The sequence below is a fragment of the Euprymna scolopes genome, chromosome 23 (assembly GCF_053919585.1).
Source record: "Euprymna scolopes isolate OS-2025 chromosome 23, ASM5391958v1, whole genome shotgun sequence".
NCBI lineage: Eukaryota > Metazoa > Mollusca > Cephalopoda > Sepiida > Sepiolidae > Euprymna > Euprymna scolopes.
The window spans coordinates 69051697-69070269 of NC_136504.1; positions in this window are offsets into that span (position 1 = coordinate 69051697).

Below are 18573 nucleotides of genomic sequence, written 5' to 3' on the forward strand. Positions count from 1 at the left end.
AATCCTGCATTCTATGCTCACCGCCATTAATCATTTTAGCATCTTCTTCTGTTCATGCCGAAAGATACGCTTACCTTTGTCTATATAAAGTTAGATATTGTGCATATGTCACATATTTGTATGTAAAAGATTCACTCTCAAACTACTTAACAGATCATTAGGATTTTTGTAATGTGGCTATATTTAATTAAATTTAGTTTTTGGAAAAGTGAGTAAAGTTGATGTAATTTAATCATGAAAACGGAACAATCGCCATTAGACATCATTTAATATTAGACACTAAATTATATTAATATTAGACATCAATTAATATTAGACACTAAATTATAATATTAGACATCAATTTATGGACTGGATCACAGACGCGGTTTGACAATATTGGCATACGCGTTCGAATCGCATCGATTCCATAGGCATATTAGACATCAATAATTATTAGACATCAATTTATATTAGACACTAATTAATATTAAACACTAATTAATATTAGCCACCAATTAATATTAAACACCAATTAATATTAGACACCAATTAATATTAAGCACCAATAATTATAAGAAATCATTAATTAATATAAGACACCAAATAATAATAGACATCAATTAATATTCAACATCAATTAATATTAGCGATTTATTAAAATCAGACACCAATCCATATTAGACACCAATTAATATTTAACATCAATCAATATCAGACACAGATTAATAATAGACATCAATTAATATTTTACATCAATTAATATTAAAGATTAATTAAAAGTAGACACCAATCAATATTAGATACCAATTCAAATTAGACATCAAATAATAATAGACATCAATTAATAGTAGACATTAATTATGTTAAACACAAATTCATATTAGACTAATTAATATTATACGCTAATTAATATTAGGCATCAATTAATATTAAACATCAATTAATATTAGACACCAATTTATATTAGACTTCAATTAATATTCGACACTAATTAATATTAGACTTCAATTAGTATAAAACATCAATTAATAAATATTACCAAAATTCAGTATCTTTGGAATATCTGTCAGGGTTTTAAGAAGCATTAATATGGGTGCAATATTCCCGATTTTAACATTGAAGTATTTTAAATTTGCATGTTATCTTATTTAGTATTTAGGTTACAAGAAAGGTCTCGCTTTTCTTGTAAATAATAAAAACATTAGATAAGTAAAAATGATATTAGATAGACCGAGATTCGAACCTCGTAAGCAAGGTTCAGAAATACGATCAAAAATGAAATTTTCGCATTGTTCAGTTTTCACATAAAATATTTTAGATATGGTGTTTGAAAAGGAATTTAATTATTCGATTCTTTTTATGAACACTGAATTAAAATAAGGTCAGTTAGAAGAACGAACAATAGAAAATTAAAAAACATATTGAAAAATAAGTTTGGCCGAAAAATAGGTTAGAATAATTCTTTGTCTGCAGAAATGCGTCGGACATGTGCGAACCATGCATGTTTAAGCCAGGTGAGTTCAGGCCACGTGAATCGAGCACGTTCTTGGACATGTGCATGACGCCATAGCAGAAAATGAATTCTCAGTATTGTTTGCTACTTTTAGGAGATTCGACAGACGGGTAGACATAGTTGGAGACAGAGTTGGACAGACAAGAGACAGAGCTGACATCGCCAGAGAAGCAGGGCCCTCTTTTGGAAGCGAAGGGTTAGAAAGTTTTAATCTTGTAGTCGGCTTTGAATTCCTGGAACCATCATCACTGCAACCAGCCGAATGTAATAAAAGAACACATCATATTTTGTAACTGCGTCTTCGTGTTGTGTCATTCTTCAACAATTAAAGGTAATGGGAAACATCCTTTATAGGAACATTGTGTCCACTCATCGTTATAATGAACTTTGTGTATAACTCATCTAAGTAATGTGTCCCCCTCTCTATCATAAGTAATGACTATCCCCTTTACTCCTGTGTCATAAGAACTGATAACCTTCCTCTCTATAATATATGTAATAAGTCTACAGACTATAATATATGTATAAGTCTACTGATTACCCCTTATCAATATGAATGCCCCTTATGCAACATATATGTGAATTTGGTGCCGTGACCAGGATTTAGTTCTACTACTAAGCAATATTCTTCAAAGATTTACGTTTCATGTTCTTTCACTCTGCAATAATATATATATATATATATATATATATATATATATATATATATACAAGTTACCCTTGTTTCTTACCTCAAACTTTCCTTTTCCGTCATACAACTATACAACTATCATCCATTACAATACATACATCTATGCAGTAAATTATGCCAAATTTCAAAGGAAAACAAACAATGAACATAAACACATATTATGATACAAAATGTATATTAATCAACGTTTATCTTTCAAAAACTCTTTTTCTTTATAAACTTGCGTAACAGACAATTCAATTAAGTCATGTTTGAAAATATTTAAATTTTTCTAATTAATCATAATTTATAATTAACTGAACAAGTAACTCATCTTTCTATCTTAGATATCTGTTTTTCTCTCGCTCTTTGCCATTGTGTTAATTAAACTATTCTTTATTTCCTCTTGGCATCAAAGCCAACAAAGTTTAGGCCACTGTTACCTGTTGACTGAGGTATGCTTCTGAACCTGTGCAGTTCAAGGAGGTTAACCTTCTTAGACTTTGCGTTCTCTCTTTGAGAAGGGTTAGTTCATTGCTAATCGCCTGGGGCGCCGATAATGAGGAAAGGTCGATGGTTTGCCCAGGCTTTTTTGCCAGCAAGAGTGCTCTTCCTCTAGGTGCTGGTTTTTCTAAATTCCATTTTCCGATCCTTGTAGTACATCACTCGCCCTGGAAGAGAGATAAATAGCTGTAATATTTCCCCAGAGAAATTAAGCAAAAATAACGTCTTTTCAACTTCATCTAAGTAAAACGCGAATGTGAATTAGATGGCAAATAATGTCTTTTTAGCTCAGTTTGAATAATAATAATAATAATAATAATAATAATAATAATAATAATAATAATAATAGGATCAGTCGCAAAGAACACGGATAAAAGAATAGGAAAATCGGAATCAAGGGGAAGATTGTGACTAATCAACAAACTGTAATGTTGGGAACAACTAAAATCTTAATGGAAACACCTAAATGTGAAAACTAAGCCACATAGACTACAAACGCTAACCGGCTAGAAGGAAACTGCAATAGAAGTATGATGCAATGAATATAATTACATCCAGGTCTTTCTTCCTTTCAAAATTATGATCGGCTGGTTAAGTTATAGATACCAACTGTTTGTGAAACTCGTGGCCGCACACTTTTTTTTCCAGTATTAAATGTCTGCTTTTTCGTTTTATGCGAAACCTTGATTCATTTTACAATGAATTATAGAATCTGCTAGTTTAATTATATTAAATGCCACGAAAACCATATTTTAATCACGTGAAACCTTAGATTAGAATCTAAGTAATTGAAAACCTCAATACGCTTTAAAAAGCGGACAAATATAGAAAACTTCAGAACCAATTGAAATAATTAGTATTTTGTTTGTTGTTGCGTTATTGTTTGACGCCTCAAAGACGTCATTTGCTATTTTTGTTGCGTGTCTGTTTTCTTTGTTTTTTTCTTGCTGAAAGTATGCAAAATAAATAAAGGAATGAAAGTAAACATTAAAATTCGTTTCGTCTTTTGTTTCCAATTAATTTGTTGCCTTAATTATAACAATGCTTATTAATTAACCCTCTTTTCTCTAATATGGGATTTATTAGACTTGTGGATTGTCGATTGTTAATAAAGGAGCAAATTAATAAAGTATTAGATTTCGTCTAATTTACTTTATCAAAAAACAAAAAAAACAACAAAAAACAAAAAAAAAACCCAAAAACCCTGATTTCTACTTATTTAATCATAAAGGCATGTGATTTATTTCAATTGTTGGCAAAGCTGTTGCACCCAACACTGCTTAAAGCAACAAATTAAGAATGCGAAGAATACAAAAACAATAAGACTACGGACATCTTTATCAATACGAAATCAAGTGTGTTCATGTTTATATATTAGTATATACAGGATTCACTCATCAACTAATGAATCGATTATTATAAATGATTGTAATGTTGACTAGGTTTAGTTTAATTCAGTTTTAACTGAAAGGACAGAAAAGGACGGAAGCCTTTCATGAAAATTCACATGTCAGCAATTTTTGAAAATATTCTCCAAATTCAATCAATTTAACATATTTTAAATGTGTTTTAGGCGAAATCTTCATTTGAAAATGAAAATAGTTAAGGTTGCATTGAATTAGATCAATAGTCATTGGATAACAAATTAATTTGAATCCCAATTTTGTTTCTTTAGACAAATTAACATATTTTCTAAAATCAAAATCATGCAACGGATTTTGATCCAAATTATGTAATAATAATTCTAGACACATGGTTTAAAATCATTATATGTTGATTTTAAGATGACATAAAAATGATGCAAAACTGTTCTGTTCGGGGAATGATTTTTTACCCTCCCAGGACAGATACTCTTTAAGTACATGGTAATCAAGAAGACACTTTTTACCTGATGTCTTATGAATATACATTGTACAAGTGTTTTATTTAATACTAGCATGGCGCCCGGCTATGCCCGGGTGTTTTGAGGTGCTTGTTGAGCAAAAAAAAGTGGTAATAGCTCTCTACTCGAACCCGTACTGTGAAGGAGGAAAAGAATGGAAAAAACGTGACGTATTTGCTATTAGGACCACCGTCAAACCGGAAGTGACGTAGGTTTAAATTAAGGCTAGACAATCGAAAAGAGATGACTTTCGAAAATATGGACGAAAAAAAGCGATCCTTCCCTGTAGAAAAGTGCCCAGTTGAGGGTGAAGAAAGTAATGTTTTAGCCAATTTTTCGGTATTTGTCGTCTGAATGGTCGAGCTTAAAAACGATACCGATCTTGTGAAAATCCGTCGGCTCTACCGGAAGTTTTAGGCAGACATGCAAACATAAATACATGCATTTATATATTAGTAGCTCAAATTTTCGACCCAAACCGATTGAAAAGCTTGCCCTATCTCTGAATACCCTTTATGTAAAATTTCAAATTTTTAGACCAGAAATTTTCTAATTTGGTACTTTGACCCCAATTATGACCCCTTAACATTTACTGTTTTGGGTTCAAATTCAGTTAATTACTTAGATCTATGTCCAAGGAACCTATATTTAAAATTTCAAGTGTTTATAACGAAAATTGTTGGAGAAGTTTGGTAGAGTTCTCAAAGGTCAAATCGTTGAACTTTGACCACTTAACAGCCAAATTTCCGACCAAAAACGGATTACAAAGATTTTTCCAAATCTCCATACCCTGTATATCAAATTTCGAGTCTGTAGACTGAAAATTGACAGAGTTATTGCGTAGGGAAATGTACACAGACAGACACACACACTTACACACAGACACTTTCACTTTTATAGATATACTAGAGGTTGGAGGTGTATGTTGAGCAAAAAAAAAAAGCGGTATTTTTTTAAAATTTGATACTTATTATGACCCCTTAAAATGTATTGTTTTGGGCTCAAATCAAGTTATTAAATTAGATCAATGCTCAAGAAACCTATATATAAAATTTCAAGTGTTTAGACCCAAAATTGTCGGAGGAGTTTGGTAGAGTTCTCAAAAGTCAAATCGTTGAACTTTGACCCCTTAATCACCAATTTCTGGCCGAAAATCGATCACAAAGATTTTCCCAAATCTCAGTACCCTGTATATCAAATTTCGAGTCTGTAGACTTTAAATTGACAGAGTTATTGCGTAGAGAAATGTACACACACAGACACAGACTGATACACATACACGTTCACTTTATAGACATACTAGCATTTCATCCCGGCGTTGCCCGGGTGTTTGGATGTGAATGTTGAGCAACAAACAAAAGCAAAAAAAAAAAAATGGTAGTAGGACGGCAGGCTCGAACCCGTACCACAAAGGAGGGAAAGAACGGGGTAAAAACCTGACGTCTATGCTCTTGCGACCACCGCCAAACGAGAAGCGACATTTCCTAAAATTAAGGCTGGACAATCTAAAGGAGAGGATAACTTTAAAAAATATCGGTGAAAAAAGTGACCCTCCACCCCCTGTAGAAAAGTGCCTAGTTGGAGGTCAAGATATTAATGTTTTTAAACAATTTTTCGATATTTGTCGTATAAAAGGTCGGACTTTAAAACTATACTGATCTTGGTAAAATCCGTCGCCTCTGTCGAAAATTTTAGGCAGACATGCAAACATACATACATACATACATACATACATTTATATAATGGTAACTAAAGATTTTCGACCCAAACCGATGAAAAAGCTTGCCCGATATCTGAATATTCTTTATGTAAAATTTCAAATGTTTAGACCAGAAATTGTCTGAGTAATTTGGAAGAGACCGCAGAGGTCAATTTTTTAAAACTTTGAACCCTATTATGACCCCTTAAAATTTATTGTTTTGTGCTCAAATAAAGTTATTAAGTTAGATCTATGTCCAAGGAACCTATATCTAAAATTTCAAGTGTTTAGACCCAAAATTGTCGGAGGAGTTTGGTAAAGTTCTCAAAGGTCAAATCGTTGAAATTTGACCCTTCAGCCAAATTTCTGGCTGAAAACCGATCACAAAGATTTTTCTAAATCTCAGTCCCTGTATCTCAAATTTCGAGTCTGCAGACTAAAAATTTATAGAGTTATTGCGTAGGAAAATGTACACAGACACACAGACACACAGACACGATCACTTTTATAGATATATAGATAGATAGATAAACTTAATGTACATATCCCGCGTTTTTAATCAGTTTTCAACGTTCAAATTTAATATCGTTGAATATTTTCTTTGGCATTAGTCAAATTTAATATCCATATCATTAATTGCTAGATGAAAGATAATATTTTTAAATTGCAACAAAATGTACATTACATAAAATAAATGAAAGTTAATTTTTTGATTCAATTTAAGTTAAATTTTTATACCTTACTTTGCACTTTGAAAATAAGTAAATTTCAAATTGAATCTTGTACCTTTATTTTTAAAGCCGATATAGTAAAACATTTTGTTTAACAATCTTCATGCTTTGGATGAAATGCTTTCCTAACTTGTATCTTATCTTTTTAAGATTATATTTTTAAAATCTCCTTCTCCCCATTTCAGTTTGTACTTCTCCTCACACCACAACTCATGTTTGCAACCCCTGTTTGTATTATTACAGGTTTTAATATTCTCTTTGTTTCAGTTTGTATTTATCCTCACACCACAACTCTTTTTTACAACTCTCTTTTTGTAATACAGGTCTGAATAATGAGAAAATCTGAATTTTTTTAAACAAAAACTTGAAAATAACTTTTTTAGATTAAGATTTTTTAAACTTCTTTCAGAATAGAAAATCTTTAAAATTTAATAAGGAACATATTTCATATAGGTTTAATTGACAAATATTCAGTACATAACGAGAACAATAGAGATGAAAATTTCAAAAGGACTGTATAACTGGTTACGATCAATAGTAGTCCTCGCCAGCGAAAGTCTATGTTATTGTTATTCTATTATTATTATTATTATTATTATTATTATTATTATTATTATTATTATTATTATTTAAAACAATTTGTGTCCTGCTCTTTCGCGCGAGGACTAATTTATTTAATTTGTTATGTATATTCTTAGCACTAATGAGTTGCCCTACGGGGATAAAAACTACAGATAAGTATATATAAAAATATTAGTACGGGCTGAAACAATTGTATGTTTATATGGTAAATAAACTGAACCTTTTTGGGATGAATATAAAAATGAGTACGTTCACAGTGAAGCAGTATAATATAAAAAAGGTCTTTATAGCTCTAGTATTGCACTATTGAGCTATTTTACATGAACTTTGTTTGCGATAATATTTATATTTGAATACAAAATTGAAAAGTTTTATTCAAAATATATATGTATACATAAATAAAAGTTCTTTTGAAGTATCAGGAGTATTCGATTTCTTGATTTCTGAAAAAACAAAACAAAATAAAAACAATGATTATCACAAGTTGCAGGAAATTATGTGACAAAAATATAATTATTACTTTGTTATTGTTATTCTATTATTATTTAAAACATTTTGTGTCCTGCTCTTCGCGCGAGGACTAATAATGTTATGAATTTAATTTAAAAAATTCTTAATGCTGCAATATTTTAAGTTATAAATTTATTATATTTTTTACTAGAACATCTTGTCCTACCGTGTTTGAATTATATATATATATATATATATATATATATATATATATATATATATATATATAGTTATTTCCACTACCAAACAACGTCACATTCACAAGAGCCATGAAAGCCAACAAATCGAAATCCAAAACGCTAGTTTTCGCCCTCATTTGGGTTAATTAGTTAGACATGTCCAAACTCGGGATTCGAAACCCAAGCCTCTTGCATGCGAAGGGAACACTCTGCCACCCGAGCAAACTCATGATACACATGAAATTCTATTAAGTAATACAAATCAAACCGACTGCGGCGAAATCCGACTATAGAATGAACCTACTTTGTCTCGAACAAGGGATGCAGTCATCCAACCAAGCTATAATTTAAGCCGATGTCTCACAAGAAGGAATTTTATCATCGCTAGAACGATGCTACCTAACATGCTAACTTAGCGGGAAATTAGTAATAGAATTTTCAGAATGTGAGAGATTATATAATTATTTCCACCACATGAAAACCAACAAGCCGGAAGTCCAAGACTCGAGTTTTGCCCTTATTTGAGCTCGTCATCAGACTCGGGATTCGGAGCCTCTTGCATGCAAGGCGAGAACTCAACCACTTAAGCAAACGCGCCACACACATACACAAAGAAAATTTAACTAACACAGATCAAGCAAACTGCAGCGAAATCCGACTATGGAATGGACTTACTTCGTCTCGAACAAGGGATGTAGTCATCGCATGTAAGAGGCTCGTGTTTCAAACCCCGAGTTCGGATATGTCTAACTGATGAGAGTCAAATTCGAGGTTAGATTTCCGGTTTGTTGGCTGTAATGGCTCTTGTGAGCTGCGACGTTGTTTTGCTCTGGAAATAATTTTATAATTTTCACATTATATATATATATATATATATATATAACTAGCTGTACCCTGCCACGCGTTGCTGTGGCTCAAATTGGCGCAATGGAAAAAGTTCCAAAATGAGAAAAAACATGTTTCTCATAGGTTTAATTTTCCATGTTGCATGGGTTTTTGTTGTTCCATTTTCTTAGCTGATATAGAGATTTTCCGGTTTGGTGACTCTTGAATACGTAATAGAAATTGTTCATGTGAAAAAACAGTCAGTGTGTAACTGTAAGCCCCACAACTGTAAAGATTGTTCCCTGTGCTTTGTTGATGGTTATTGCAAATGACAATAACATTGGAAAGTTCAATTTCCTAAAGTGTAATGATGTATCCGGTGGAATCATAGGAATGCATGGAATGAAGATATATTCATCTGTGAAAGGTCCTGTTAAGATTGTTGTTTCTATGATATTGTTTGTTAATTTTTTTTACTGCAAGCTATGTGCCATTGCAAAGCTTGGATTGGTTTATATTTCACAACATGATAATTAGTACACCAAATTTCAGTTGAAATACATGCGGTGGCATCCCTGGCAAATATAGCTGTTGGATAATTAACCACTTTATCTGCTTTCACAACAGTGTCGATGGATTTGTATTTGACTACCTCACTTGGAATTTTACATTGAATAATAGCGTCAAGTTCATGGGCATTTTTGTATTGACCTGCAAGAATAGCTCATTCACTCAGTCAAATGGAAGTCTTATAATTTGAATATCTGCAAGAACATTTTAAACTAACTATTCTTTTGATGAAATAAAATTACAGAAATTACAGAAGTTAAAAGTCAAAGAATTTTGCCCTTAACTCTGATCAGCTGGCACTTTTTCGTACCCAATTTCCCACAAGTGATGCAAAAGTTTTTGTGCGGATCGAACAGTCGCCAACTGGACATGCATATTTTGAGTTAAGGTTAATGTCTTCACATGGGACAGAAAAGTAGAGTATTTGAGGCAAGCATTTATTTCATCTGCTGGTGTTGATTGAAGAATAACAGGTAACATTTGTCTGAAATCTCCTACAAGCAATATTACTGCATTCCCAAATGGTCTGACATTGCCACGAAAATCTTGCAATGATCGACCAAGAGCCTCAAGTAATTTTTTGCGTACCATTGTGCTTTCATCCTAAACAATAAGTTTGCATTTCTGCAATATTTTTCCCTATATTGGATGTTTTGGAGATGTCGAACATGAGATTTTTGAAAAATTGAATGTTTTAAAGTAGAATAAATAATTCTTCTACTTGGCAGCAAGGTCGCAGGTATTCCTCATGCAGCAAGGGCTAAGGCTATGTCATTTTGTTACCAAATGGCTGCCAAAATCAATTTAATTAGAAAGGTTTTACCAGTTACGTCTGGTGCTGTTCAAGATAGCAGTAATTTCCAAATAACGTCTATTCTCACAATCAGTAAATTAGGTGACTAAAATAGGATTTATCCATGTTTTGACAATGCCTTATTCACTGTAATTAATTTAGGAGACTAAAATAGGATAAGGGATTAGAGATGGACAGATAGAGAGGAAGATATATAGATAAGAAAGAGAAGGTGAGAGGAAAATAGAGAAAGAGAAGGAGATAGAGAGATAAAGGGATTGATAGATAAACAGAGAGAGGGGGAGAGTTAGAAACAGAGAGGGATGAGACAGAGGAAAGGAGAGAGATAGAGGGAGTTAGAGAGAGAAAGGGGCTCAAAGAGAGATGGAGAGGGTGATATATAGAGAAAGATAGATTGAGAGAGGGAAAGGGAGAGATGGATAGAGAGAGATATTAAGAGAGGAAGACAGAGGGGGGAGAGAAACAGAAGGTGAACCACACTTCACCGTTTGTTTCCTCGTTCAGTAGAGAAGAAATCTTTCGAGACTGAGGCAATTTTAATGTTTTGTTATTATCCAGAGTACTCCTTTTTTTTTGGGGGGGGGGCTAGATTTTCCTCACATTAGAAACCGACCGGGTTATCTGTACTTCCACTTAACAAATTAATAAAAGAAAAAGATATTGTAAAATTTGAATTTAACATGAAAATACTATTTTAAAAAATAGCACGATAACATAAGTGCATAAGTGCCACTTTAGGTACTCCTTGGGCGTTGAGTTCCATGGCGACCAGCATAATTATTTAATGGTCGCTCCCTTAACCCCCCGCCCCTAGTCAAGGCTAATGCATGCACGCATTACATTTTTTTTATTTACTGACGTTGGCTTAGTAACTAAACGATTTATTGATAATTTCGTAACCCTTAAACGCATGCCGGAAGATTTAAATTGGTTCATTATTGTTGTAATGAAAAAAAAGTTTCATTCAACACAAAACCAAAAACACATATTAATGATAAATGATTTATTATTCTATTCATTGAAATTTACTAATTTTTAAATAAAAAAGTAAAAAAAAAAGTTAATAAAAAATAGTTGCTTATGTGCACATAAAAAACTTGCTTTTTTTGTTTTTTTTTTAGATTAGGTCCACCTTGGAATCCTCCTCCCCCAACTTCATCATCTTAAGAACAGCTTCCGGAATAAACACCACTTTTGGAGGGGGGCTATTTGCAAAATTTAACTGATATTTGGTGTCAGCATACCCACCCGAAAATACTATTAAAAAAAAGGAGGGGTTCAGTGCCCGTGGCAGAGAAGTAGATTTATTTATCAATAAAAGTTGCGGAGAAGTAAATTTTGCGTACCATTGTGCATTCATCCTAAACAATAAGTTTGCATTTCTGCAATATTTTTCCCCATATTGGATGTTTTGGAGATGTCGAACATGAGATTTTTGAAAAATTGAATGTTTTAAAGTAGAATAAATAATTCTTCTACTTGGCAGCAAGGTCGCAGGTATTCCTCATGCAGCAAGGGCTAAGGCTATGTCATTTTGTTACCAAATGGCTGCCAAAATCAATTTAATTAGAAAGGTTTTACCAGTTACGTCTGGTGTTGTTCAAGGTAGCAGTAATTTCCAAATAACTTCTATTCTCACAGTCATCAGTAAATGATTTAGTTTTTTTTTTAATTATTTATTTATTTATTTTTACATTAGGTCCACCTCCACAAATGTTAAGAACGACTTTCAAAATAAACACCCTCAACCTCGCCATGTTAACAACGAATTTCGGAATAAACACCATGTGGGGGGATATTTTAAAAACAAGTCGATAAAAGTCGATAGAAGTCGATAATAGTCGTCATTTAAAAATAAATTTAAAATCAAATGTTTGTAAAAGTGAGAAATCATTAATTTAATAATTATTAATAAATGTTTAGTAACATTTTTCGGTGTTAATGCAGAGAGTGATCCGCGCTATTTTTTAAATCGTGTTTTTTTTAAAAATTCCAACCAATCTTATATCGAAAAACAAAAAAAAAGAAAAAAACTAAAAAAGCAAGCGACAAACTTTTTTTTTGGTCTTATATAATAAAGAAAAAATGTGTAAATTAAAAAATTTGGAAGATAAACAAATGAATTATGTTTTTTTGTTTTTTTTACTTACTAAACAGAAAATGAAATCTTTCGTCAATTCGTGGCTGTGAAATGAATCGAACCGGAAGTTCAGTTTTATCAACAGAACAGATTCGCACCACGGTTAAAAAAATATATTTATTTTATTTAATATTTTAATAATTCGCGAGGTAAATTTATTTTAATAACATAAAAACATGCCTCGACTCTAAAGATGGGTTGCCTGAAAATTTCAAATAAATTGGTAACGTAGAAATATGGTTTTATTCGTTTGGAACGAACCAAATTTACATTTATATATATATAGATTACTACTACTACTACTACTACTACTACTACTACTACGCTTATCGCTCCGTCCGTTATCATGCTGTGCATCCCCCAAAAAGTAGAATATACAAAAAATTGGTGTCGCTTCTAAAAAAATTGGTGTCGCTAATAAAAATGATTTTTTTTCTTGGTGCTACATTTCAATTTCTTCTCTCTCAGTGTAAGAGAAATCCTTTACGACTAAGACAATTTTTTCTCCACGTTAAAAAAAACGATCCTAGTGTCTAAATCTGTCCCGTGGGGAGGCATTGTGAATATGTACTATGTTTAATGTAACAAAGTTTTAATATTAAAAAAGTAACTGGAAAAGTTATTTCTGATTTAATTACAAAATGCCCTAAAAATATCACTTCTGATTAATTATGAAATGCCCTGGAAAATGTCCGTTCTGATTATTGTTTTTTGTTGTTGTTTACTTGCCTCCCCACACGGGCGGAATTGGACATAAGGTCAGTTAAAAACTCAGGGGGAAAACAGCTCCCCAAAAGAGGCACTCTGGTCAATAACAAAAAAAATAAAAATTGTATCTCTAATGAAGGATTTCTCCATTAACCAAGACCAAAAAAAAAGGGGATTTAAGTCACTGGAATTCTGAAACTGATACACTACACTCAGAAATTCATGTTAAAGCAATGGTTGCCTAATCACTAACCGTGTTAATGTTTTTATGTGTTACTTTCGAAAAGCTGCTGAAGCAGTTTATGATTTAAACATTACTTTATTTCAAGTATATTTTAAGCCGTAAGTTACGGGATATGAAGTCAGTCCCGGAAATTACTCAAACCGTTTACGATTTAAACATTACTTTATTTTATGTATATTTTTAACAGTGGGGGGGATATTAAATCAGTTCCGAAAATGGGTGAAACCGTTTACGCATTACACATTACTTTATTTAATGTATATTTTTAACATTGGGGTGGGAAATATGAAGTCGGTTCCGGAAATGGCTGCAACCATTTACGTTTTGAACATTACTTTATGTAATGTATATTTTTAACAGTAGGATGTGAGATAAGAAGTCGGTCCCGGAAATGGCTGAAAAGTGTACGATTTATACATCACTTTATTTCATGTATATTTTTAACAGTAGGTTGGAGATTATAAGTCAGTTCCAGAAATGGCTGAAACAGTTTACTATTTAGACATTACATTATTTCATGTATATTTTTAGCAGTGGGTTTGGGATATAAAGTCGGTCCCGGAAATGGCTGGAACAGTTTGCTATTTAGACATTACATTATTTCATGTATACTTTTAGCAGTGGGTTGGGGATATAAAGTCAGTCCCGGAAATGGCTGAAACAGTTTACGATTAAAACATTACTTTATTTAATGTATATTTTCAACAGTGGGGTGGCGGATATGAAGTCAGTCCGGGATTGAATGATATGTGCAAATATATACTACCAGAAAGCGTCGCCCAGTATTGAATGAGATAGGTGGAAAATATATTGTAGCAAAATACCCAACGTCGCCCGGGATCGAATGAGATAGATGAATGATATACATTAGCAGAATAGATGAAACATATATACTATGAGAATACTCAGAATTGATTTATTTATTTGTAATTAAATAATCAGCCCAGGCAATATATCAAAGCTTTTATTTAAGTAAGGGGGAGCGACATAGTGGGTTAAAGCTATGAAAATTATTGTCGAAATTAGTAACTTATCCAAGAATTATAAAAATGATGAAATGTGAGTTACTTGATTGGTGTGTTTGTAATGATATAATAAGCCCAGACAATATATCAAATATATTATATAAGTAGGAGGGAGAGGCATAATGTGTGTTTTAAATTATAAAAATTATTGTCGAAATTAGTAACATATCCAGGACTATGAACAACGATTAAATGTGAGTTAATCGATTGTGTGTTATAATAAAATATATCAGCCCAGGAAATATATCGAAGTAATTATGTTAGTAAGGGAGGGCGATAAGGATGGTTTAAATTATGAAAAATAATTGTCGAAATTAGTAACATATCCAAGAATTATGAAAACTGTAATATGTTATTTAATGCATTAGTGTGTTTGCAATGAAATAATCAGACCAGACAATATATCAAAGTTATTATTTTAGTAAGTGGGGCGATGATGTGGGTTAAAATGATGAAAAATGATTGTCGACATTAGTAACATATCCAAGAATTATGAAAAATGACGAAATGTGAGTAAATTGATTTGTGTGCTTGAAATGAAATAATCATCCCAGATAATATATCAGAGTGATTATTTTAGTAGTGGGGGTTGATAATGTGGGTTAAAAATATTAAAAATAATTGTCGAGATGAGTAACATATCAAAGAATTAAGAAAAATGATGAAGTGTGAGTTAATTAATAGTTGTGTTTTTTATGAAATAATCAGCCCAGATAATATATCAAAGTCATTTTTTAGTAAGAGAAGGCGGTGAGGATAAAAAATTATTGTCGAAATTAGAAACATATCTAAGAATTACGAAAAATGACGAAATTTGATTTAATTGATTGGTGTGTTTATAATAAAATAATCAGCCTAGAAAATATATCAAAGTTATTATATAAGTAAAGGGGAAGGAGATATGAGAAATTATTGTCGAAATTAGTAACATATAGAAGAATTTCGAAAAAATGATGAAATATTAGTTAATTTATTGGTGTGTTTGTAAGGATATAATCAGCCTAGACAATACATCAAAGTTCTTACTCAGTAAAGAGGGAAGGGCGAAAATGTGGGTTAAAATTATGAAAAATGATTGTCGAAATAAGTAACATATCCATGAATTATGAAAAATGATTAAATGTGATTTCATGCATTAGTGTGTTTGTAATAAATAATCCCAGACAATATTTCAAAGTTATTATTTTATTACGGATGGGGCGATAATGTGGGTATGAATTATGAAAAATGCTTGTTGAAATTAGTAACATACTCAAGAATTATGAAAAATGACGAAATGGAGGTTAATTGATTAGTGTGTTTGTAATGAAATAATCATCACTGCAAATGTAGTTATTATTTTAGTAAGGTTGAGCGACAACGTTGGTTTAAATTATAAAAAAATAATATCGAAATTAGTAAGATATCCAAGAATTACGATACATGATGAAATGTGAGTTGATTGATGTGTGTGTTTGTAATGAAATAATCAGCCTAAACAATATATCAAAGTTATTATTTTAGTAAGGTGTGCGATATGGTGAGTTTAATGATGAAAAACTATTGTCAAAATTAGTACCATATCCAAGAAATATTAAAATTGATGAAATGTGAGTTAATTGATAGTTGTGTTTTTTTTATAAAATAATCAGCCGATACAATATATCAAATTTAATATTTTAGTAAATGGAGGGGCGATAATGTGGGTTGAAATTATGAAAAATTATTGTCGAACATAGTAACATATTCAATAATTATGAAAAATGATAAAATGTGAGTTAATTGACCGGTGTGTTTGTAATGAAATAATCAGCCCAGGAAATATATCAAAGTTATTATTTTAGTAAGGGGGCGATACAGTATTAATAAAAAGTAGAATAATATGATTGTGCCTCCATTCATGCTGAACAGAACTCTCACAGCATGCCCAGCAACAATATATTACATATGAAAAACGCTGCGGTGGAATTTCCACAGGTCCTGCTAGTTATTATTATTACGAAGAATAAGCATTAGTTACCTCTGTATTCTGATTGATGATTTTGATACCGGTAGTTTCAAATCGTTTTGAAAATTATATGTTGCATTTCACTTACATATGATGTTTTTCTCGTTTGATAAATCCATTCGGATATTGATATAAAATATTAAAAAAGACGGTCAGAAACATTAGAGATAAAACTTGTATACATGTGTGTGTGTGTGTGTGAGAGAGAGAGAGAGAGCGAAAGAAAGAGGGAGAGAGAGAAAGAGAGAGGGAGGAGACTGAAAGATAGAAAATAAACGGATAGCCTATTTTGTCATATCTAGTCACTTTGTATGGGCGCAATACACGGAGCACTAGGTGCACCAGAATTTTTGGAAGGAATTTTTTATACCCCTAACACGAAACTGCGAATAAAATATACAAAACTCGTAATTTCTCTTTTAAAAATGGGTTGTTTATTTTCTTTATGGATTATACTTCCAAAATAAACTATTAAACTTGTATAAAAAGTAATAAAAATATTTTTTATTTAAAAAAATGAAATTAATTGACTTTTACGAGTTCAGTATTTTTCAATTTTTAAACTTTAAAAATCTATCCAAATTTTTCTATTGATTCTATTTTTACGATATTTTCAGGATCAATGTAAAATTTTATGCTCTTTCCAATAAACCGAATATAATATTTTAGAAAAACGTTTTTTTTTTAATTCACGCCCCCATTTTGAAATGTCTATTAAACAGTAAATAATTAATTTACTCACCAAAGTTTTATATATCACAAATTGAAGATAAAAGCTCAATAAATAATATATTCAAATTTAAAACAAAAAAGTAGTGTTTTTTAGAAATTCACCTGTAAAGGCCGAAGTTTAAAACCTTTTTTTTAAATCACGTTGTTATTTTATTTTATTTTTTTTAAATAAAACCTTGATCCTTGCTCCTTTAATTGAAAAAAAGGGTTTGAATTACATTTTTCGAGTAGTTATAAGCTTGCAAAGACAGGGGGGTCGAATTATTCAATATTTTTCACAAAGTTTCTGACACACCGAACGGAGCACGTCTTTTCCCCTTAAAATCTTGCAAGCTAAGATTTTTATTCTCTTATCACGTTGTTTTATGAACTTCATTTCTGAGGACTCACTCAAACATTTCCAATACCCTCGCTATGTAATATGTCACCTTCATAAATTATTCTACAGAAATTCTGTTTACATAAACTATTGCGCTTCAGTGTCCATGAACATTAAGAATACAACAAAACCTAAAACTCCAATTAAACCGGCACATTCCTGCAGAACCGGATATAACTATTTATATAATACAAAATGCCGTATAAAATCTGTTATTTACGTGACTAAACTTACGATAGTAATACCCACTCATACTAGCAAAATGTACACCAGAAAGACATTTATACAACACAATTTAATCTAAAAACAGGTACAATTATGGTGCCCACTGGATACGGGTGAAATTTGAAAAATCAAAATTTTATTGCAAAGGACTTACTTAAGTACGAAAATTCAACGTAGTCTGTCTAGATTTAAAGAAATTAAAGATCTTGCAATCTGTTTTTTCATCACTCAGGCCTGAAATATTCAGAATGCATCTTATAACAGAAAATATGCTTGTGGCGTAACTCTGAAAACAAATAACTGCAAACCCTCTCATTAATGGAAGCAAACATATTTTCAATCTTTCGAAAACTGAACTTACAGAAATTGAAAATAAATTCTGTCTAAGGGATTGTAATTTTGTATTCCTCCAACCAGTATAAATAAAGAGCGAATACTTTCTGCCTTTGAAGTTTTGTTCTCGCAACTTAGACATAATGTTCCTATTTCCCCGGAAAGAATTTCTGGGATTAAATCTAGTTTAGTTGCCTTAGCTCACCAATACAGTAACACACCTGTTGATTATAGCGACTTTGTGTGGAACATAACGCAATTTAAAACTATGAAAGCGTTAAAATCCAATGCCAATATTTATATGTGCAAACTAGACAAAGGTGCAAGAGTGGTGATTTT